At 35.7% G+C, this 25,251-nt stretch overlaps 3 non-coding genes and 1 pseudogene across 3 annotated transcripts; 2 read left to right on the top strand and 2 right to left on the bottom strand.

The window, feature by feature from the left end:
* LOC137015707 (cyclin-dependent kinase 19-like) overlaps positions 1-20,596 on the top strand; it is a 34,725-nt pseudogene extending 14,129 nt beyond the window's left edge.
* A 4,068-nt stretch (positions 20,597-24,664) lies between these two features.
* trnad-guc (transfer RNA aspartic acid (anticodon GUC)) lies at positions 24,665-24,736 on the bottom strand. Its single transcript has one exon. It is a non-coding gene; the product is annotated as a tRNA-Asp (tRNA).
* A 258-nt stretch (positions 24,737-24,994) lies between these two features.
* Positions 24,995-25,066, top strand: trnag-ucc (transfer RNA glycine (anticodon UCC)). The gene has a single exon. It is a non-coding gene; the product is annotated as a tRNA-Gly (tRNA).
* A 101-nt stretch (positions 25,067-25,167) lies between these two features.
* Positions 25,168-25,239, bottom strand: trnad-guc (transfer RNA aspartic acid (anticodon GUC)). Its single transcript has one exon. It is a non-coding gene; the product is annotated as a tRNA-Asp (tRNA).
* Positions 25,240-25,251: the final 12 nt, after the last annotated feature.

Raw genomic sequence — 25,251 nt, 5'->3', positions numbered from 1 at the left:
AATATACACTTCCGTTCAAAAGTTTGGTGTCAGTATTTGTTTTACTTTCTTTTTTTTTTGGAAGAAATACTTTTATTCAGCATGGATGTGTTAAATTGATAAAAATTGATAGTAAAGATTTATATTGTTAGAAAATATTTCTATTTTGAATAAACACTGTTCTTTTTGACTATTTATTCATCAGTGAATCCTGAAAAAAAAGTATCACAGTTTCCAAAAAATATTAAGCAGCAACTGTTTTCAACCTTGATAATAACTGAGTATCAAATCATCATATCAGAATGATCTCTGAAGGATCATGTGACACAAAAGACTGGAGTAATGATGCTGAAAATTCAGCTTTGATCACAGAAAAAAACAAATATTTTAAAGTATAATAAAATAGAAAACCATTATTGAAAAATTTTAATATTTCACAATATTACTGTTTTTTCTGTATTTTTGATCAAATAAATGCAGGCTTGATGAGCATAAGAGACTTCTTTCAAAAACATTAAAAATAGGAATGTTTCCAAACTTTTGAATGGTAGTGTATGTAACCAGGAAACTTAATTTATTTCCCATAATCTCAGTCAAATGCTCTCTGTGGTCAGACCTGCACTAGCAGCGAAGAGATCTTAGACAAAACATTGTTATAAGACATGTTTTTAAATCATTCACCATGTTTTAATAAGGTTACATTTGGCCACCATAAATATAAAGCACTTTTTCAACTTGTTTTGAATATCTTCTGTTGCACATAGTGATTATTTTGGTAATCGAATACTCTACTAATTATGACTCAAATTTGAAAAATGTTTTGTTTTCTTTTTAAAATGTTTTACTCTCAACTCTAGTTGTATTTACAAGGGTTTTAGTTTCTTACAAGTTTCTGGGGATCTGGCGAGATTAGGCTGTATTGCTGTAGCAGTTGTTGATACTCTTCTGTTAATTTACTGCTCTGAATTAAATCACAATCGTACTGCATGGCAGCATCCTTTAGGAGAGTTTTAGATTATATAACCGTTCCACTTTAGTGGATTGAAATTGTATTGTATCAGACTTTGTGTTGCCTAACTTACATTTTGACAAAAGAAAATTTATAATGTTTTTAATGTTCTCATGCCTTTTCAAGTGAATCACTTCATGCCTTTCGACTGATCAGATGCGGATATCATTTACACTAGGACACATAAATGTGTCTCTGCAGAATGGAAACCCTATCTTCAATTTGTGCAATATATGCAAATTCTACAAATTTAATTTCACAAAAAGCAACAGACGTGTGCAAGATTGTGTGATATGGGAGAGAGAATTAATGCATAATTACAAGCAACTAACCCTGAACCAAACCCTAAGTACTGTAACAAGGACACCTTATAAAATAAAGTGTAACCCAAAGATGTTTGAAGAATAAACAGAACAATAACAAGTTTCTCTTTGTGCGCAGTTACTGAGAGAGCTGAAGCATCCGAATGTCATCGCCCTGCAGAAAGTATTTCTCTCTCACAGTGACCGCAAGGTCTGGCTCCTGTTCGACTACGCTGAGCATGACCTGTGGGTGAGTGTATACTCCACACTTTCTGTATTTTAATACTTTATTTGACCATGTGCTTTATGTTTCAGATAAGTTTTAGTTAGGTTCAGCAATGCTTTGATAGTTACACTTCAGTTTTTATCTTATGGACCAATTTCTTTTTTTCACCATTTCATTTTAGGTTCAGTTTTGTATGACTTTTTCTTTTCTTCTTTCTTCTAAACACACCAGCAGATGTTTAGCAGAATGTCTGAGATGTGCTCTTCCTTACAGTGTAAGTGGATTGGGACAGCTCAAAAAGCTTCATAAAACGAGTCCATACTTGTAAATTATATTCAAAATCATCTAAATTCATATGATTGATTTGTGTGAGATTGACTGAAACAAGTTATTTTGGGTATTCACAGAACATTTTACATTGAAATCTAGCTTAATTACCATCCACTGTCATCTTCAGGAAGAGAGCAACTTGGACATTCTGCTCTAACGAAACTCTTTTTGTGTTCCAGAGAAGAAAGAAAGTCATATGAGTTTCAAAAGACTTGAGAAAGAGAGTAAATGATGACAAAGTTTTCATATTTGGTTTAGATATTCCTTTGAGAAATCAGCTGAGGAAGCTACTGAACATTTTACTAATTATTTATATCTAAAATATTGGTAACACTTTACAATAAGGTTCATTAGTTAATGCCTTAACTAACATGAACTAACCTTGAGCAATACATCTGTTACTGTATTTACTAATCTTCGTTAACGTTAGTTACGTAACGTTACTTCATAGTTTGTTCATGTTAGTTCACAGTGCATGATCTATTGTTAACAATATTTTAATAATGTATTAGTAAATGTTGAAATTAACATGAACAAAAATGTATAAATGTTGTATAAGTGCAGTTCATTATCAGTTCATGTTAACTAATGAACCTTATTGTAAAGTGTTACTAAAATATTCAACAACTTTGAGGAAATATTTCACCAAAACGTTCATAGCATCACAACGTTTTAGTTACACCTTCAGTATATGTGTACGCATCTTAGCTCCGGTCCATCTTAGCTCTTCTGGTCCTTTTACGATATTGCCACAAAAATGGCAAAAAAATCTTCAGAAAAAAAGATATTCTTTTAAAAACGAGACCCTGGCTTCATTTTTTATTCATCATCATTGCGGCTCTGCGGTGTGATTTTTCACATTTTTAAAAACAAAAACACATTCAGTGCAAACAGCCCATCTGTTATTCTTTAAAGGTTTTTAGTATATTTTTTCAAAGTAAATTTTTTTTTTTTTTTTTATTATTAATTCACAAATATCATATCAATAGTTTTTGGTGAGTCGCACTGCATTTCACAACCTGAACTAACTTTGCCATGTAAAATGGTCAGATTGTCAGATATTTTAAGCGACTTTTTGACTTTGACTCTGCAGGGCTCCTCTCTCTGTGATCATACTGTATTTGTGTATTGATTGAACTGATGGTTGTCAGCTGATCAGTGAAAAAAAGCTGCAACGTCATCAGCAATGAGAGAGATGTGAGATGTTGGAGGAGAGGAGAGCAGTTTGATCATCACTGATGTTGATTTGGTAGTGTGTGACCTTGACAACAGAAACAGCAAAAAGATTTCTTGTGATCATAAGAGCTCATGTTTTTACCCATTCTTGTGTTTTAGCACATCATAAAATTTCATCGAGCGTCAAAGGCCAACAAAAAGCCCATGCAACTACCGAGGGGATGGTGAAGTCTCTGCTTTACCAAATCTTAGACGGCATCCATTACCTGCATGCCAACTGGGTCCTGCACAGAGACCTGGTGAGTAAAGTTAAGACTCGGAATTGGTCGACAGTGTGAACGCAGCCAGAGATTCATACATTATTTTATGTTCTTCATAGAATATTAAGGGCAGCAGGCAGTACAGTAGAATTTGGCTGCAAAGTGAAGTTCAGTTGCCAAAATTACATGAAAAATATGCAGGGCACCCGTGCCTCCCCAGCAACTGACCTTTTCACTGTTAAGGGTTTGGATCATGGAAGGAAATACAATAGGGTAAACAAAAAAAAGACTAGAGCAAATATAATTCTTGCATTTCTACGACTATAGACAGACAGACAGATTTCCACACACATCGACAGGCAACTGTAAGGCACAGCAGAATTTGTCAGTGATTACTTTAATTAAGAAAAATAAAATGAATTGCTAAAAAAATGAATTTTTAATGAATTTAAAAAACTACAACATATGATGAGATATGGGTGATTTATGGTCAGGCAGGATTATGCACTGCGCAGATGCTCTGGATCTGGTAAAGTCTGACAAAATGATAAAAAAACATAATCTACATACTATATGTCTCCATTTAGTGAAGGTGTTTTGGCCTATTTAAAACATGTTCCAACCATGCATGCAAATTGTTTTACATAAGAAGACATTTTACAGTCAAAGTAAGAAGAAAGTGAAGTTGTATTTTGACTGCATTAGGCTCTTTGTTTCTGGTTTTGTTGCCGTGACAGACACAGAAACACAATTGAGTCCATCACTGGATCCTCCATCTGAACTGAACTAGAATATGTTCAGCTGCTGTTAATGGTGACTGATATGGATTGAATCCAGTGGAAAGTGTCACAGTCTGATTGTCTCTCCACTGTTATGTAATCCCATCAATCCCTGCTGTGTGTGGATCAATAGCATACTCTGTGTCATTAACCCAGTTGTAAAAGAAATAGACTTTTTTAGACCTCTCAACAACTGACTTTCGAGAAACCCATATACTTGTATTTTTTTTTTCATACAACAATATTGTATAAACTATATATGTCAAGCTCCAAAAAGAAGCGAGAAGTCACTTTCAGCTATAGTTATATGTAGAGGAGATTTGAAGTTTCTTCAAGAATCCTCCTTTTGTTTTCCATTGAAAATATAACAGCATATGGATTACATGAAGGTGCATTGAAGAAAAGAGAAAAAAAAAACAATAAATTATCAAAACAGTCAATGACTGTCAGCTATGGCTGCCAAACAAAAAACATAAAATTAAAGTTAAAAAAAAAAGTGTAAAAAACATTCCCTAAATGTTTTACAGGAAAACACTGGTATTTTACAGGTATTTCCTGAACTGTTCTGATCAAACACCTTTACTTAGAAAAAAGTCAAATGACTGTCAGCAGCGACCGCCAAACAAAAAACGTAAAATGAATGTAAAATATCCTAATTTACATAAAGTGCAAAACGTTTTACAGGAAAACACTTATTTCACAAGTATTTCCTGAATTATTACTAACAAACACATACACTGTAAACTGCAAATCTCTCGCAGCTAATCAGAAATAACACACATGCATTAATGTAACTATATGTCACAACTACACAGTTACAGCCTGTGAAATAAACATGCAGAATAACATTAGTGTTTCCTGATCTCCTGGACGGAAGCACAATGGAAACCCTTAAAATCCCAACAGAACATTAAACAGTAACAGATCTCAGCATCTTCACTTATTACAATCTAGACTTTATTTCTTTCTTACTAAAGTTCTTCTTGAGAATTAACAGAAGTTTCGATGTTGATGATCTATTGAAAATAATAAAGTTTTGTGTGTTTCTGATAGATTGTTATGGCCAAAAATGCAAGAGAAACTCTGATCAGATGATGTTGGTAGTGTAGTAGTCTGATTCACTGATACCAAGTCCAAACTCTGATTAAATTATTTAATATCAGTTGTTAATTTGACATGCTAATACTCCTGCAGTCTGTGAAAGATTTTAGTCATTATGCAGAAAATGTTTTGACAGGATCATGCCGACTCTCGCAGACATCAAGAATCAGCATATGAATCTCAAGAATGTTGACAGTCAACAAAATATTCAGATAAACATCAGCTCTAAATGTCACAAACAACTAAAGTCACAAAAAGCTTTGCTTGTCAGTATTTTTGATGTCTCTGTGCGCCTAAAAAGACTCAAAACATTTTCTGTATAATGACTTAAAAAAAATCAGAATACAAGATTGTCATAATACTGATGCCACAGTATCATACGGCTGCTGTCAATCTTGTGAAATTAACAGCTAATGTACTCAGAAATTTGACTTTAAATGATATTAGTAAATCAGGCTACAGCATGATGACACAGCATAAAGGGTTGGATTGATACAAGGGTTACTAACTGATAACACAAAGCTTGTTTTTGGGTGAACTCTCACTTATTTGTGTTATATTTGGGTGAAAACGTTAATGTTTTGTCTATGCTGTTTCAAACTGAATTTAATTAATTTGAAGGTTTATTCCTTTTGGGGTTTGTAATCTGTTGACACATTGGTAATACGTCATTTCACAGGCATGACTAGGAGATGCATTCAGTGGTGTTTATTCGTATTCATATAAATGGCAATTACTGAAAAACAATTTCTGCTTTTCTTTTTTAACAAAAGAAAAAATGTTTTAACATTAAAAAGATTTCAAATTTCTTAATGATTTTAAGTGAAGGAATGAGATGGCAGTGTGCTGTCGATTGAATTACAGAATCCTTATGGTTGCTGTTCCCATAGCAACACACCCTCATTAAGGCTCGTAGAAACTCAAGAGTCTTGGAATAATTAGAAGACCCCATTACTTACTGATGCAACAGTCCTTCATCCACAGTTATATCATCTGTGCTTTCCTGTCTGGCCATTTTATTTGATTATATTTCAAGGTAAAGCATATAATTTCTGTGTTAGTGGCACCAAACAAAATTGTGAATAAAAGTTTATAAACATACAGAAAACAGTGTCAAAATAATTTGTGATCTCTTGAAAACATGGCAGAAAAATGGTGCTGCTAGTACTAAAATAAATAAATAAACATTTGTTATTATGAGAATCTATGAAATATAGCGTGCTTTATTATAATTGTAAAGTAAAGTAAGGTTTCCTGTGGTTATAAAGTTTGGCATAGAAAGTATATTCACTTCAACATGGCCTGCAGAATTAACAAGAAACTCAAGAGTCTCAGAATTAAAACTCAAAATTAACGTTCAGTAACAGCAGTGAAGTGGATATTTTGACTTGCATAAATATTATAATAAAGAAGACTTCTCTTACGATAGCTGCGCACCTGCAGCTTCCCACTGAGACTGAACATTTCCATAAACAAAACAGATGTCGTGTCTGTATGGCTCACGCAGCCGCTGAGAAGTCATGACTTAATCAAGGCAAAAATCTGAATTATGTTGAAAATGTCTGCCTCTGTCAGTAGCATCCATTTGATGAGGTTGTTTTGCACTAAAAGTTCACTTGTATTCTGAGAGCAACAGATATTAGTGTTTCATTTGTGACCTTTCTTTTTCAGAAACCTGCCAATATCCTGGTAATGGGGGAGGGTCCGGAGCGAGGAAGAGTCAAAATTGGTAATAAGCTGTACTGGCTACATTGGATTGCAATATAATTATCAGGGCTATGTTAGTTTTAGTGCAAAATGCCTTTAATTAGAGTTCTGCAGCAAATTATCTGAGGAAATGGGATATATTATGTAATTCTGCTGAACCTTTCTATCTTTTTTTCCTTTCCTTTTTTGGCCAACTTTATTTTCTCTTTAGGTGATATCGCCAAGCTTTAGAGAGCTCAGGCGGGCTATAGGTTCAGTCTGGGTAAATGTGCAGCCATTGTCTTACATAAGGCCCTATTCCGGGTGATGACTGTTGAAGGCTCTGGACGCTATTTTTATCACCAGTGGAATTTGTTATTGTGTTTGGTTACACTGTGGCTTTCAATGTTTGCTTGAGCATTGGAGCCACTTCACTTCAGCAGAAACTACTAATTATTTAATCTCTCACTGGTTATGACACAATTTTAACTCCTCTTGAGTTTTTGAAAATAGCAGCATTTCCACTTTGATATGATAATCAAATGATCTCTTGAATGTTTTCAATACAAATTTACTATTTTTTTATTACAGTTATGACACCGCATTGTCACTATCACTACCCCTGAAACCACCTGTCCAGAGACCGTAACAAAGTCCTTAAAATGCAAACAACAACTGGTCATTATTAACAGATAATCTTATCTTCCTCTGTAAATGAAAAGCTATGAAATGTTTTGCAAACAAGTGAGTACCTGTGATCAGAGTGGAGATATGTATGTGTTCATGTGTTTGTGTGTCATAGCTGATATGGGTTTTGCTCGACTGTTTAACTCTCCGCTGAAGCCTTTGGCTGATCTGGACCCGGTGGTCGTCACATTCTGGTACCGAGCACCCGAACTCCTGCTCGGGGCAAGACACTACACCAAAGCAATCGGTAAGTTATGCATTGTGTGTATTTCAGGCTGTGCATTTCTTTGTCATCCATATTTAATATTCTGTTTCATTTTAGATATTTGGGCAATAGGCTGTATCTTTGCGGAGCTGTTGACGTCAGAACCAATCTTCCATTGTCGACAAGAGGACATAAAAACCAGCAATCCTTTCCATCATGACCAGTTAGATCGCATATTCAGCGTCATGGGCTTCCCAGCAGGTGACTGACACTTATCCAGCCTCTCTCTAGCAGCAGCATGTTTCCATTACTTTTATGGTCTGAGCATTTAGTAGAAGAAAGTCGTACTTGCTCTGCAGCAGCAGCGGTGAAGCAGATCTCGTCCGCCGAGACCAAACCTCTGTATCGCTAATTTACTGTTTTGAGTCTTTTGTTTTACCTGTTTTGTACACTGATACCAGACTCGTCATTCATTTGACACTATGAATGATATAGTTTTGTGGGTTTATCTGAAATAGATTATACCACAATAATGGATGAAAATGAACATGGAAATTATACATGGTGCAGCATATATGGACAGAATACTCTGGAAAGATAGCAGTTTATAGAGTGCTATTATCAGACTTTCTGCCCATCTAAGAGTTCTGTTCGTTGTATAGACGTAACTCAGACAACACTAGTTGCGTAGTTAGGTCTACTCGTGGATTTCTATTTGGTACTAAGCGTTGTGAAACTCCCAGGGAGTAGCTTCTTTGTTTTTGGTCCTGTCCCCAAATGACCACGTTTAATGTTTAATGTGATTTTAAAATTACTCGTGCCATGATGTACGTTATTATACCGCCCACCCTAAGTGCAGGGCAGGCAGTGTGAAACAATCTTTAAACATTTCGACTTAGAAAATTATAAGCTGTTATATGCACAAGTACAACATAAATATATCGGTTGCACTTTATTTTACAGAATGTGCACTTACTATATACATAATTACCTAAGAAAGTACTGGGTAATATAAGGTAATTACATGGGTTAGGTTTCGGTTTAGGGGTAGGTCTGGGGGTTAGTAACTAGTTATTACCCACTTATTGTAAGTACTATAATAATTACATAGTATGTACATGTGCAACAGGACTGTAAATTAAAGTTCCACCTATATTTCTGTTTCTCTGTTGAGTGATTCATGACCCATAATCTTTGTATATTATCCTATTAAATTTTAGGATGTAATGGATTAATGCTTAGAAATATGGGAATACAGGTAGGGTTATGGGTAGTGTAGTGTTAACAGTGTTATTACAGTTGTAACCAATGCAGGTACATTAAATGTAAGTACAGTGTAACAAATGCTTATTTGATTCTTAGCCTTGTGCACTATTATATAATGTTTATTTGTGATTCCTAGATAAAGACTGGGAAGATATCCGGAAAATGCCAGAATATCCTACTCTACAGAAAGATTTCAGAAGAACCACGTGAGTGCTGTGTTTTTTCCTGAGTAAAACCACATTAACAGATCAGAAATCAGAAAGCAAGGCAAGTGTATCATTTCAGTCCTGTACAAAAATGCAAAAAACAAAAACAAAATGGTATGTGCCCATCCCAAAAAAAAAAAAAAAAAAAAAAAGAGCAGGTGTGTGACCAAAAACATCCAAGAAGGCCTTCAAATAAGTACGAAATAATAGCACAATGCTCTCAAACATTTTATAGTAGACAAAACAACGTGACAACTTGAAAGTCTTTAAATACTTTCGCTTTTCTGTGAAAGTAAGTTGTTGATGTCTTCCCTTTTTCTTTTCTTGTTCAATAACAATAAACTGTAAAGAGGGCAAATTATGTTTCACAAGATCAAAATGGTTGGCAATGTGATTCTCTTCATCGTACAAAGGGTCGAAGTGTTATTTTCTCTACCATTAAAATTGTGTTCTGCCCTTTTGTCCTTTTTTGTATATCTAGATGTTTATCACTGAGTGTGTATGACCATTATATAGTGATTCTTCAGATGTGTTTTACAGATATGCCAACAGCAGTCTCATCAAATACATGGAGAAACATAAAGTCAAACCAGACAGCAAAGTGTTTCTATTGGTGAGTCTGTTGTACACTTCAACTTTTCCCAACTTTTTTTTTATAAACTAAAACTATATACTTTTATAAAAGAGATATAATACTGTGCAAACCTCTTAGGCACATGATATGCTTCACAAAAACATGTCTTTTAACATGGCTATCTATGTATATCCTTTGCTGTAGTGTTCCAGAAGTACATTTCAATTTAAGCCTTTTGTATGAAGGAGTCCTACAGCAGATATTGGTTTATTGGTCCACACAGAGATCCGATCCCACCATCATCGAGTCAATCTAGGATTACATGAAGATACAGAAGCAGTTTTGTTGTTATGCAACTCTGTATTGGAGCGTCCCTTACATAAACAACTTTTGTGGCAAAAACAGAAATCTGTGTATCTGTGTTTAGCATCCAGACGTCCATAAGAAACGCACCTGTTCGGGCTTATTCTGTCAGGGCTTTCTGAACACCAAAAGCTCGATTATGCGACTTTGGTTTTGCACATACTTAGTAAGTCATTGAAAACAGAGCAGAAAACAGATTGTGGCAGAAGTAGTAATGAATATTAATCTAATCCAGCTCCAGAAATTGCTGACTATGGACCCCACCAAAAGAATCACTTCTGAGCAGGCACTGCAGGACCCATATTTCCTGGAGGACCCTTTACCTACATCCGAGTAAGACTCATCCCACTCCCACACACATTTAGATGCATGGCGAGTAATCTCGAAGAAAAATCAGATTTGTGGACACTTAAACGCCGCACCCGTATGTGTTTGTTCAGCATGTACGTTTCTAAGCCATAAGCATTTCTAGGTAGTCTGTCCTCCCTAAAGGCTTTCCACTTGATGTAGAAACAAGGCTTTGGGGATTTGCTTCCATTCAGGACTGCCACCGGGTGATGGTTCTTGCTTTCAGTGCGTTTATCTCATTCATGTTCAGTGTGGCTCAGGCCAGTCTAGTTGTTTCACACCAGACTCAGACATCAGATCATTTCTTTATGGATCTCACTTTGTGAAGTGTCCTGTTAGAAGAGAAAAGGACCGAATTCTTCAGTGTTATTCTGTGCCATGAGATTTGCCTTCAGGAACATAGCCAAATGCTTTATTTAGAAGGGGGTGTCTGCTTGCTGTAGGCCATGTGTTGTAGCATACCACAGATATTTCCTGTTTTTCCTCTTTTAAGCAGCTTTTATAGCAGCTTAAGCATAAACGCTAGTTGTTCACCTGTTATCAGTTGTTCCAATTTATGAGAAACAGTTGCAGTTCCTATAAAAAACCAGTAAAATATTTTCTTTGTGTATGTTTTAAGTGTATTTGCAGGGTGTCAGATTCCCTACCCAAAACGAGAGTTCCTAAGTGAGGATGAACCAGAGGAGAAAACAGAGAAGGTAACAATGCCTGATTAAGAAACTTCAGTTTTTCTCACACTTCATCCAGTTCTGATATGTTTTTCAGATGTGATCTTTAGCACTGACTTTACACTCTGTAATTTTGTAAGAAATGAAATCAGATCCTTTTGTTTTCATGGTCTAGTCAGTATCCATTACATCTACATTGGTTGCTATAGTTATAGCACTTAAGCGTCAGAGCAACGGCAAGGGACACAGGTATGGAGGCATATGGGTATCCAGTTTGAAAAGTAGTATGCAAAATGGCACTGTGTTTCTGTATTTAAATTTACATTTTCCATACCATACGTGCATTGTTTGGAGCAAAATGATTATTCAACATCAATAATATAATTTACATTTGCTATTTCCTACACTAGTTTTAACATTTATTTCAACATATATTTGAATGTTTTATAAGTTGCAAAATTAACATGAAAATGTATTACAGAAATTATTAAATATGTTTAACGTGTTTAGGCTAAAATGAAATTTAAATGTTATTTTTCTTAATTGTATTTACACTCACAGTTAAAACACTTTTCATTTAACATCACGTGATCATTGTAGCAAAATTCAGTGTGGATTTGAAAATGCATTCCGAGCCGATCACATCACGTTTAAACACTGTCTACATAAGAGCCGGCGGCCGAGATGAAGCTGTTCTCGGCGGGTACATGAGCGCTGAACGGCCGCTGACGGCCTGGAGCTCGCATCTCCGAAAACATCTGAACAAACTGTCAAATAGGCGCTGTGTTTATATATAAGTCACATATTTGAGGTCTAAATAACTACATTATCACCTAAAAAAACCTCTTAAAACTACATTCTGTGACACAGCAACAGTAGTATGTGTAAAATGATGGTGGTTTGCTGGTCCGATGTGACACTCACTGCGAGAAATGCTGCAGATTGTTAAGATCAGTAAACAAATTGCTTCTAACTATACTGCACTCTTACAGCTCAAAGTGACCATGCTTTTTTGTCTAAGGCTGTGGAGAACATTTCCACATAAAATTACAGCCTTCACCTCCACTAATACTTATTTAACGTCATGAATTATTTGTTTTGTTTGGCATTTTATTTGGGGGTGTTGGAGTGACGTTATTTTGATACAATTACAATGCGTACATAATTATTTTGCTAGTCGATATTCCGATCATATTTTTTTCCAGGTCAATTTGACCAAAACCACATCAGTCTTAACTACTAATATTTTTTTTATATATAATCATAATAATTAAGTGATATATAATAATAAGTGATGTATAAGTGTTAATGAAAAAAGATTTAACACAGTGAAAAATCAAATTATTAATTGCTTAATATTAAAAATGATTAAATCTTTTCAGACGACCAACAACTGAACACATTTAAAGTTGCATGTGGGTCTCCGAGAAAAAGTATACCGTATATTACTTTAGATGAAAGCATCTGCTAAAATGACTGCTTTCTTACCCTTCCTGCAGCTCATTTCTCATGTTACTCATTCCAGTGGAAGCTGAGTGAGAACAGAGGGAACAGCAGATCGCAGCGTTGTTAAGCTGTGCACTTGGGCAGTGAAGGATGAAATGTATCCAGGCAAAAGGCAAACAAATGCAAACAAACAAACACTCGCAGCATAAAACAACCAACTCACTTCTGCAATGCTTGACTGAGCCAATATTTACTTTTACATTTAGTGACTTTAGCAGCATCATATCATGTTCATGTTTTTCTGGGTAGCACAATATCTGGTTGGCAAATGAACCTTGCAAACACACATCCATTATTATTACCTACAGATCTGGATTGGGTTCCTACCACATAAAGGCCCTTATTTTCCAAAGATTTACCCGTACGATAAACGCGCACACATGACAGCACACGCAAAGCTGATCTACTAATAGTAGGCTACTTAAGACCGCATCTTTCATTCTAATGTCATCACATACCCAGTGCATTCAAGTCGGTATTTCAGAATTTCCTGTTAGCAGTTGTTTTGTTCAAAAGTATATTTATAAGATAAAATCATAACTAGCTTTGACAGCCTCAAACCGCTGCAGAGCGGCATGTCGATAAATTTAATTGTTTGATATTTTCTACATATAATGTAGTCATTGAGCTGACCTTTTATGATCTTACAGATTCAGTTGATTGATCACAGATATTTTACAGCAGAAATGTATGTTTTTAATTAGTGTTCGACTGATACAGATTTTTGCCTGTATCTTAGAGAGCAGGACGGTCGATAGACAATATACATGATATCACACTATATGCATTCTATATGCAAATTTAACGAGTCAACGAAAGCAACAGATATGCATTTTATTTATCATAAGCTAATTTCAAAATCAAAGACCTCAATAAGAGAGAGAGCATCATCAGTAAGATCTTTGAGTCTCAGTGCTTTTAATGAAGATGACTGTGTTTTGAGCATCTGCAATTTACTTTCAGCTTCATTTGCGGCCGTTTGTGCGTCTGCTGAGGAGATACTCGGCTACTCCTCTGCGGTCTATGCATGATGCTGTATATCTTGCTATATTGTCATATTTTTATATTTTCATATGTTTATTTTTAACATTTTGGGAGTAGTAAAGTTTATAAATGTGTTTTCAGAGCCAGATGCATTTACACTTGTCCAGTTTTGTCTGGAATGCGTCTCAGACCACCTCCTGAAGTGATTTGAGGGATCGGATTTAAATCCGTCTCGAAAGCGTTTCGCAGGGCATTTACACCTGGTATTTTCATGATTAGATGGCGATCTCATCAGAGAAACCTCATGAAGTGACCAGGTGTAAACAGGGGCCTAGTGAACCTAAAGTTAACATCATCACAAAGAAAATAATACATAATACTCTTCACAATTTTCACAGTTTTGGTGGTCAATAACAATATTTATTATCAAAGAAAGATTTCTGTGGAAAACTACAGAAAAAGATAATTAAATGTTTTGTTTTTGTTTTTCTTGAAAACAATATGTCTACAGTAAATATTTGAAAAAAACACCTCAAGCTAACTTTTTTGTGAATTATGGTACTAGTTTTTTTTTTTTTTTTGTCATTTTAAACATCACTCGTTACTGTTGCGATACTGCAAAATGCGCATTAAAACAGGGTGATGGAAACATATCTAGTGACCATTGGCCATCGGCCTGTCCTGTCAAGCCCTGCATTTAGATGTAGCGCGTCAATTCTCTTCACGTGGCTTTAGCCTCTCTCTCTCACGTTGAGTGCGCGTGTGTGAGAGAAAGCAACAGAGGGGGCGCTGTCAGCCAAGCGATGGCACATAAAGCTCAACAGGCAACGAAATTATATCTATATCTAATTTTTTGCCTCTAACTCAATCACAGGCAACCGAAATCGCACAATTTACTAGCCATTGGCTCATTAAAGATTTTTAGTCGTCACCTAGTGTGAAATTTAGAGGGTTGCATTGTTTAATATGGTCATACAAACATTTTGGTGTTTGTTATTGTGAAATAATACAATCCAGAAAAGAACTGTGTCTGTAAAAGTGTCAATCCAGTTTCAGTGCTAAAAAACAAAGATATCATTCAAACCACAGTGATATTGTGTGTTGCCTTTAGAATCAGACGCAGCAGCACCAGCAGACGGCTGCGCAGACGCAGACACAAACACAGACACAGCAGGCTCCAACCCAGCAGAGCTCAGCGCAGACAAACGGCACATCAGGCACTGCAGGGGCCAACACGGGCCCCTCCCTGCAGCACGGACAGGACCAGGGGCCACCAAACAAAAAACCTCGCACCTCAGGAACCAGTGTTCTTCAAACAGACTACCAGGTAAGAGGTCTTTGAACTGCAAATACCACTTCCTGTTTCCAATGAGAGACAAAGTGGTCTTTCTCAAGGGGGCATGTTCAGTTCTTAGGACGTTTTTTTGCCTCATAGGAGACATATGAAAACTAAAATGTGTAATTCCAAGGCTTGGTGACTGACATACAAATGTAAATTCCCAAATCGTGCAGGATAACTTGTATAACATTTGTTCCTGTCAGCTCAAGTGCTGCTGTCATTAAAGCAAAAGACTGACATTTTTTATATATATTTATTTGTTTGTTTGTTTGTTTGTTTGTTTGTTTGTTTGTTTGTCCCCAAAGGGCAATTCGTTTTGTGGCAAGACCAGCATACAAACAAGACCATTTACAATGCATTAAAAATAACATAAAAACAAACAAACCTGCAAAATAACACACAATAAAACAACCCAAGACATCAACAGGCCCAAACAATATCCCACTACCTGCTGCCCCCTGCTGCCAACATGCCTGAATTTAACAGAGAAATATCAGTGGGAATGAGTGAATGTCTGTACCGGTTACTCCTAACAGAGGGAGATCTAAACCGAGATCCTGAGGGTAAAAACGGAAACTCAGAATAGAGAGTTAAAATGGACGGGGCTCTGCTGAATACCTTATTTTTAACAGAGTAGTCTTTGCCTTCATATTAAGACTTCCATACCAGCATAAGTCATCAGGGACCTGTCGACATAAACTTGCCCTTTTACAAATCATATCCACATTGAAATTAAAATTCAACTTATTATCAATCCCACGTCTCAAATACTTAAATGATTCCACAACCTCAACATCCAGTTGTTCTTTTTAAAGCCAGGTGTGATTTATAACAGTCCTTTGAGATTGTTGCTTGTCAACCTGTACGAACGTGATCGAACGTGATGAATGTCAGACTGTGAGATCTCATACGGTGCAGTCCAAAATTACAAAATGAATGATGTTTGACAGTCATATACACACACAATCTGGCACACGTTGTAATCCGCTGTTACATTAGTCTGCCCTGAACAACAGACAAACACTTGCTCTCTTAAAGGGGACCTATTATGCCCCTTTTGAAGAGATGTTAAAGAAGTCTCTGATGTCCCGAGTGTGTATGTGAAGTTTTAGCTCAAAATACCCCACAGACAATTTTTTATAACATCTTAAATTTGCCACTAAACTAAAACACCGTTTTAGTGTGGGTCCCTTTAAATGCAAATGAGCTGCTGCTCATGGCCTATGAGGGCGGAGCTTCAAGAGCTGATGCTCAGAGCTCCAGTGACAGAACAATCTCACGCACTCATAATGTCCGAGTTGATAAAGCTTAATACAACTTATATATGTATAGATAACTTGTGTGTTTGTACTGGTAACCAGAAAATATGAGTTATGGTAACTTAATTTGACAAAATGGAAATTGAAATTAGTTCAGCCATCATAGAGGTGTAAGTAATATTCATTAAGTTAAAAGAAGACTCAGTTACCAAAAACATTTGAGTGATCTTTTTTGATTATTCAGAGCCACAGGTAATATGCTGTCTCCCAGAGTAACTAAGGCATAGTAACCAAATAGTACAGATTACTAGTTATTTTATTTATTAATTTTTTTTTACGATCAAGTTCAACAAATTGTTGTATATGCAGTCAACTAAAAATGTTAATTAGGACATTTTTTTAGGCTTTACAGTGTATATAACAATATACAATAAATAAACAAGACCCATAATATTACAGTTAGCTTTCAGCTCAAATTACATACAACAGATAATTAATGTTCAATGCTTACTTTTTTATAATATTTTTAACTTTTTTTTTTTCTCATTTTTTTCATTACAGCACTCCAGTTCTCGGCTCGGTTACCAGAGCAATGTCCAAGGCTCCACCCAGTCGCAAAGCACTATGGGATATTCATCCTCATCTCAGCACTCTCATCAGTCTCATCGATACTGAGACTCTAAAACATACATGAGCACTTAAAAGAAATATTAACCACAAGCATAAAGCCAGGCGAGTCAGTGTTGTTATTCGAATAAAGGTCGGGATCTGTCCCAATATAAACATAAAACCAAGTTTATTCCAATACAAAGCCTCCTGCCATCCTACAATCCTCAACAAATGCTACTCCAATCAAAGCACAACTTTGCAAATCCCTTCCCTCAAACACCTCTGAAGATCCTAATCCATAATCAACCATCAAAATCAATATTTCAACAGTATTTCAGTACATTTAAAAATTCACCAGCTCCAACACCAACCATACCTTCTGCTGACTGTTTTCACAGTCGTCGTACCACCGTTACACCTAACCACTTTTGAAATGATCAGCCAAATGCTATTCAGGTCGCAAGGCTTGTTGCAATGGCTGGTTAATGTTGTGTTCCTCTGACAGACTCGCAAAAAACCTTCTTTCTTCAAGGGTGTCACAGCCACCAAATCTCGTTCCAGTCAAAAGTAATCTGTCCGTCCTCACTGAATGTGAATTGCTGCATGACATGACAGAGATATGTAATGTTTGATGTAGAGTTATGATTTGTTATGATATGATCAGCATCACAGAATAAAAACCTAGTGATCAGTACAGTGTCCTGTCGCGGTTGTGCTGGTTAGGATCAAATCTCGGATTAACTTGGAACCGACAGGAAGTAACTAGGTCTGATGTTGCATTGTTAGGACATGGCAGTAGGATGCAATTCATGGAATTATTTTACCCTGTAAATGTATTTGATGGTCCGTTCGGGACTGATATGTGTGCTTACGACTGAAAATCGGCTCGTGGGACATCGGCCTAATGCATAGTCAGTAAGATGAACCAAACGTTATTGGTTGCATCTCTGGTTGATTCTACCACCCATTAGTGTTGGTTTATCATCTCAAGCCTTTCTGAGACGCCCCATGTAACACCTGAAACTAATCACATAGAGACATCTACGATATATAAGCAATTGTACATAGGAACTGAAATCCCCTTTTATCTTTCTCCTTCTCCTCTCTCCCAGTAAAGGGAGCTGCCTGCATGTACGGACAGGAGAGCAGAGACTGGATTTTTGTAACATATGTGTGCATATTATAAAGACTGAAGAACAAAGAGCACTTACTGAGAGAAACGAAACCCAGCATGACTCTGTGTGAGTGGAGAACATCTCTCAGCTATCGTGCACCACTGCATTACTACACACATCTTCTTTTGTGTGTGTGTGTGTGTGTGTGTGTGTGTGTGTGTGTGTGTGTGTGTGTGTGTAATATACACTCACAGAAACGAGTGTACGAGAGGAAACCCTGAGATGTTCATTTTCATCCCTTTTTTTGCTTTAGTTACATTAACAACCAATAAAAATAACATCAGCTATCAAAGAACAAGGACATGGTTTGCTCTTTCTCTTTTTTTGCAGAAGAACATGTTTTAGGATTTTGGTCAGGACTAAAGTCCCTAAGTGTGTGTGTGTGTGTGTGTGAATGAATTTGCACATGAATTCACTTAATGTGTGTCTCATTATCTGGGGCAGCTAGCAGTTGAACTGCTTCTGTGACTGTTATATTTCCTGTGTGCTGTTTATTTAGTGTTTTATATGCTTTTATAGTCTGTTTATTGTTTTGAAGTGCAGTTATTTCTTTGTGTTATTTGAGCTCAGTAAGTGGACTGAATTATAGCGCTGAATCAAACAAGGGCAACTGATTTGATTTGCTCCTTTGGCAAAGCTGGAGACTTCAGCTGTATTTCTTACAGATCGTTCCTAGCTGTCTTTGAAACACTGAAATTGTGTGGGGTGATAGACAGCTGCAAATCATTCCTGTTGCACAATTAAGCAGGCAACGGGGGGGAAATACGAGCTCAGTCGGGATTTTAAGGAAATCTTGAAACAGGGTCTTGTTTGAAGCTTTATGAAAGTGAGTCACTTTAAAAGACCCAGAAGGATAATGTTACCTAAGTGTATTGCAGTCACCCAGCACGAATTGTTGAGACTGACAATTGATTTCAACCAAATTATTCACAGAACAATGTAGCTAATGGTCAGTTGCTGCCATCATACTCCTGAATCTCTCTTCTGTCCCATCTTAATATTTGTGCATTCTTTGTTTTCCTGCAATGTGCTTTGTATTTCTCGTGAAAGTGAACAATTTTTTTTTTTTTTTTTCACCACTATTTTCCCATCCCCTCTTCTGGGTTTCTTCACACATCAAAATGAAGTGTACATTGGGTCAAAAAATCTGAAACCGAATTTCTTTTTCTTTTTTTTTTTCTTTTTTTCTGAGGATGTGACACAAAGTATACATATTTCAGATTCTTCATGCTTCTGACTGTGTGTTTATCAAAATTTCTGATATTTATAAGTCTCAAACTAGGATAACAGGGGGATGGATTTTTTTATGTCCAGCCACCATTGTCTGAAATAATGAACATTAGTTTCATATGATGTTTTTTTTTTTATTTTCTTTAAAATAAGATGATCTATTGTACAGTGTAGTTGGTGTCATATCATCAGTTTATAGTATTTAATCCCTCTTCCTGGACATTTCTTTACTGTTTTATTCAGTTTGCCCATATTTTGAGCAGAATCAACTACAATTGCAAATAACAAAATAAATAATGACAAACACGTTGTTTCTGTAGATTGTGACATTTACATGTGAATTTACACTGAATAACATTTTATTTTTTCAATGAGAAACCTTTGGCATCATAAGACTGACATGAAGGTCATGAGAATTTTACAATCATGAAACTTTACATTTACATTTATTCATTTTGCAGACTCTTTTATCCAAAGCGACTTACAAATTAGGTATACAGCAAGCAATGTGTCGTAAAGAGGCAAATAAACACAAGAAGTGCTCAAATAACAAAGTTTTAGACATTGCATAGAGTAGAATAAGCTGAAATAGGGAGCGATTAAAGGAAAGTGACAGCATAGATTTATGGTGAGTTTTAAGTGCTCACAGAAGTGATGTTTATGTTGGGTCAAAATTTTGTCATGTTATGTTGAAAAATTATTACATTATTTGTAAAAATATATTGATTATTGAATTGTTACACTATATTGTAGATATTTTGAGCACCTAACCTGAACCCTAGTTCTAACCATTTATCAATATACTATAATGTAAAATATTATAAAACTTGTAAAGGCAGAAAGTACAATTAATTAACTAATCACAAATATTCCAAGTCTTCCAAGGTCAAACAAATGTTTTATATGAGAAAAATACCTAAATTTGATCGTCATCCCCATCCACGGTAATGCTCAAACCCCACATGCGTACAAAAATGACACTAAATGCTGCTTGTGGCATCTCTGTCGTGATGCAGGTTTCTCCTGGACATTCATCAGTATCAGACACAGTGAGAATAAGTTGTCCATGGCCAACAGGAAATGAACATTTACAGTGATATAAAAAATCTGCTGTAAAAACACGCTTTAACCAGCCTAATCTGATTTTTGGTTATTAGCTGTTATAAGATTTTCTCCCAGCCTGGCCAAGCTGGTGTTTAGCTGGTTGGTTGATTTAAGATGTTTTTCAGCAGGGAGTTCTATGCAAAAAAAAAAAAAAAAAAGTAAAATCTTACAGAAAACTTTCAATTGTTCTAGAAATTTTCACAAAACTTCAGAATGTATTTTATAACCTACAATTGTTCTATGGAATCACTGAAGTGAATCAAGTTTTTTACATAGATGTTTAGAAACATATTTTACCTTGCTTTGTCATATAACTCGATATGTCCTCTTTCTTTCCTACTGTAAAAGACCACACTATATATATATATATATATATATATATACAGCTATGGAAAAAAATTAAGAGACCACTCCAAGTTCAGAAATCAATGTGAAGTGGTCTCTTAATTTTTTCCATAGCTGTATATTAGTTTCATCTGCCATTGTTTTTCCTCCCCTGCTGTTCCACGACTGTCAGAATAGACCCATTTGTGGGCCATGAATCCCCACTTGAGAACACTGGTTTAGAGATTTGGCTCTGCCATTTGGTGAGGCAGTTCTTTGCCGTTTCTACCGGTAAAGTCACTTTTTGAGCAGACCAGTAGTTCACTGCAGCCTGTCTTATACAACTAATTACAAGTTGGATACAATTTTTATATTATGGTGTTTTAGAAATAAGAGTGCTTATCTTTCTCTCCTTTTTTAATCTGAAAAATCTCATCTTATGGATGTTTTCTTTTTCAGTTAATTTTTTATTGTCTTCTGCAGATTGTGTTTCTGTCTTTTAAATACTGCTTTTCTTGGTAATAATGGTGTTATTTTGAATACAACTGTTTTGTGATTATGATTGGTATTTAAGAAATCAGCTTGATTCTCTACAGTGATGATCTGACAAGCTTGAAAGAGGAACCCATATATTATTGTCCTATTTATAATTCTTACTCCTACAATGATAATGCTTTCTGAAACAGGCTTCAATGAATGTTTTTAAAGTGAGTTTTATATGTACAGCATTTAAAATGATTGCCATGTTATGATATGTTGCATTGTTATGGAATTTTTTAGTGGTAAATGTAAAGAATTCCTTATATTTTGTTGATGTTGGTTTCTATCTGTATCTATCTATCTATCTATCTATCTATCTATCTATCTATCTATCTATCTATCTATCTATCTATCTATCTATCTATCTATCTATCTATCTATCTGTATCTATCTATCTATCTATCTATCTATCTATCTAATCAATCTATCTAATCTATCTATCTATCTATCTATCTATCTATCTATCTATCTATCTATCTATCTATCTGTATCTATCTATCTATCTATCTATCTAATCAATCTATCTAATCTATCTATCTTATCTATCTAATCTATCTAATCTATCTATCTATCTATCTATCTATCTATCTATCTATCTATCTATCTATCTATCTAATCAATCTATCTAATCTATCTAATCTATCTAATCTATCTATCTATCTATCTATCTATCTATCTATCTATCTATCTATCTATCTATCTATCTATCTATCTATCTATCTATCTATCTATCTATCTATCCACCGACCCGTTTTAGAGGTACTATTATATTATGTCCTGTCAGACAGTCATCTGTCCCTGGTGTTACAGGCTGACTAATTACAGTAGTTGAGAACTGACAGTAGTGGCACTATACACACATAAATCCAATTCTTACAAATTACATAACATGACATTTTTAGACGTGGGATTCTGTCTCACATTGATTCCCTTGTATTCTTATGTGCAAAAATGCATTTTTCAAACTATTTCTTCATTATTTCAGTGTACAAATGACTGTTATATAAGAAAATATGTATATTTATTTTATATTCTATATTGTAATAAAATCCCTTTGCTTCATGTAAGAGTTCTGCTTTATTCAATGAATTGTATGATACATTTATTTTACACAAGTATATTGTGCTGTGCACATGAAAATTTCAGATGTGATGGCAGTCAGGTTTGCAGTCAGGTTTACAGTCAACTCATCAAAGGATCATGATGTTTTTACAGTATAAGACTTCTTTTTACTAGGTTTTATTGAAAGTTTAATGTATTAAATGCCATCAAAAAATCATCTAACACCATTAAATCTAAAGTCTCTGATTAAAACGTGTTATTAAATGGTGGACCTTGATTGTCTGGTCAATGTTCATGTGTTCTTTTCAGGGCCGCGTCCTGCTACTAATGTGTTACAAGCCTTCTCGCTGACCGCACAATAGTCGGCATCGGCCTGAATCCACGCGTCAGCGTTGGTGTTATAGTGGTGAGCGTAGCTGCCTTCCAGCGGGAGGCCAGCCGCGCGTAGGTGTAGAACTTAGCCAATAGGAACTGAGGAAATTTCAGGGAGGCGGGTCAAAAAAATACACAAAATTAGAGGTTCGAATCCCGCCTCGACCACAAAATGAATTTGTAATAGTTTTTCATCTAGATACAATTTAAGTACGATTCACATATAATAAACGAACTTTGTGCACAAAGATAAACAAAACTGGTAAGAATTGTTCTTGTGTAGGATGTATAAAATGTACATTGATCTTAATAAACATTTACATTAGAATAGGGTATAGTTATCTTTAATACAGAAAATATTTTAATATGAATAATTGAAAAGAACATTTTGATCATGTTTTAGACCATCTTTTTTTTTTTAAAAGAGATTCACATTATATTTGTATAACTACAGAAAACCCATATATGAAATATAACCCAATAAACACCAAAAATAGCAAGTTTCTCATTTTATTTATAGTACAATAATATACATATTATATATATAACTGAAAAAGGTAATAAATACAGTACAATACTAACCAAAATGTATAGTAATTAAATAAACAAACATTAATTAATTATAGATTAAACATTAACAACTATAATAAAATCTAAAGTTGTGGAGAACACAGGAAAAACAAGAAAAATATGTATTTTTAAATAATGTACAGAGTTTAATAGTAACAGTTAAATTAACAATTAGTGTTTAAAAATCTGAGCAAGATAAAACAACAATGTAAGTCTATAAAATAAATAAAAAACAAAACAATAAAATTCACTGCAAACAAGGCAAATACTTCTTTTATTTTAATGAAGAAATGAAAATAAATGAAACTTTTAAAAAACATAGATTAAGCAACAATAATAATGATAAAATCTAATGTTTTGGAGAACACAGGAAAAATGTATTTTAAATTCAATAATTATGTACAGAGTTTAATAGTAACAGTTATTAACATTTAGTGTTTACAAATCTGAACAAGATAAGATAATGTAAGAACAATATAACAACATGCTTAAGAAATATTATATGTAAAAAATTCTTACAGATGACATACAAAGTATTTACAATTTCAAAAGATTAAAAGTAGCACTTTCCATTATCTATATAATCAGAGTTTTGAAAAAATGTTAAAAACATTTCTATTGATAAATGTAAAAAAAGATGCATATAACACAGTAAAAGCTAAGTTGACTTTTTTACATTTTACAAATCATGCATGGACCAACATGGCATTCTAAAGTTAAAAAAAACAATATCCATAACAAACAAGAGTTATATTTTTATGATACAATAATTACAATATATACAATCAAACCAGGAATCATGAGTGCAGTCACTTTCCTTTTTCTGCTGCCCATCTCTTCCTTTCAGCCTCATAAAAGGAAGACTGACAGAACTCTCCCCAAGTCATCTCATGAGTCATCCCCTCTGTCTGATACAGGGAGAACACTCTGGCAGGACAATAGACGTATTTCCCTGCCACACCAGGGAACCCAGCATGTATGTGTGGACTCTGTGGGCCTTGTTTGAGTGGCCTGTGGCAGAACCTACAGAGGCGACCAGTGGGGTGCTGCTCCATGGCCTTTCTCTTTTTCCGTTCCTCCATTACCTGTCTTGCCTCTGCAGAACGCTGCTTTGCGGCCTGTAGCTCTCGGTTAAAAAAAGATGTTTCAGCAAAGTCAGCAAACGGCATTCGAGGATTGGTGAGGCCTTCTGCTGCATACATCTGGTGTACCTTTGTAGAGCAGTAAAAGTACTTCACGTTCCCAGACTGATGAAAAAAAATGAATGGAGGTTCCATCAACATGGCATCTAACCCCACTAAAATCTCCATTAAAGCTCGGTAGGTCAGGTCAATAAGTTCATGCGGTTACGACGGCCGCCCGCGGGCCCCTGCTGCGGCAAAAATCAATTTGTACGGGTCATTGGGCAGCAGCAAAGGTAGAGGTCTCCCCGTCGGGGAATCGAACCCCGGTCTTCCGCGTGACAGGCGGAGATACTGTCCACTATACTAACGAGGAGCTGCAAGGGGCATGCCGATTCCCTGATCCGCGCAGCTGCTTGGTCAAAACGGTGTAAATCCCAAGCAAACTCAGCCAAAACATGCATAAAAACACCTTTTACACACCAGCTGCAAAGGTTCTACTGAAAGTGTAATGTGTTAAATGCCATCAACATGGCATCTAACCCCACTAAAATCTCCATTAAAGCTCGGTAGGTCAGGTCAATAAGTTCATGTGTTCCCTTCAGTACCGGCATCGGCCGGCGTCCGAGCGTCAGCGTTGGTGGTATAGTGGTGAGCATAGCTGCCTTCCAAGCAGTTGACCCGGGTTCGATTCCCGGCCAACGCATCGCTTTTGGCTCGCGCCGCGGTTACCACGGCCGCCCGCGAGCCCCTGCTGCGGCAAAAATTAATTTGTACGGGTCATTGGGCAGCAGCAAAGGTAGAGGTCTCCCCGTCGGGGAATCGAACCCCGGTCTTCCGCGTGACAGGCGGAGATACTGTCCACTATACTAACGAGGAGCTGCAGGTGGC

The sequence above is a fragment of the Chanodichthys erythropterus genome, unplaced genomic scaffold, assembly GCF_024489055.1.
Source record: "Chanodichthys erythropterus isolate Z2021 unplaced genomic scaffold, ASM2448905v1 ctg000260_np12, whole genome shotgun sequence".
In the NCBI taxonomy this organism is placed as follows: domain Eukaryota; kingdom Metazoa; phylum Chordata; class Actinopteri; order Cypriniformes; family Xenocyprididae; genus Chanodichthys; species Chanodichthys erythropterus.
This window is presented reverse-complemented; position numbering and strand designations above follow the sequence as displayed.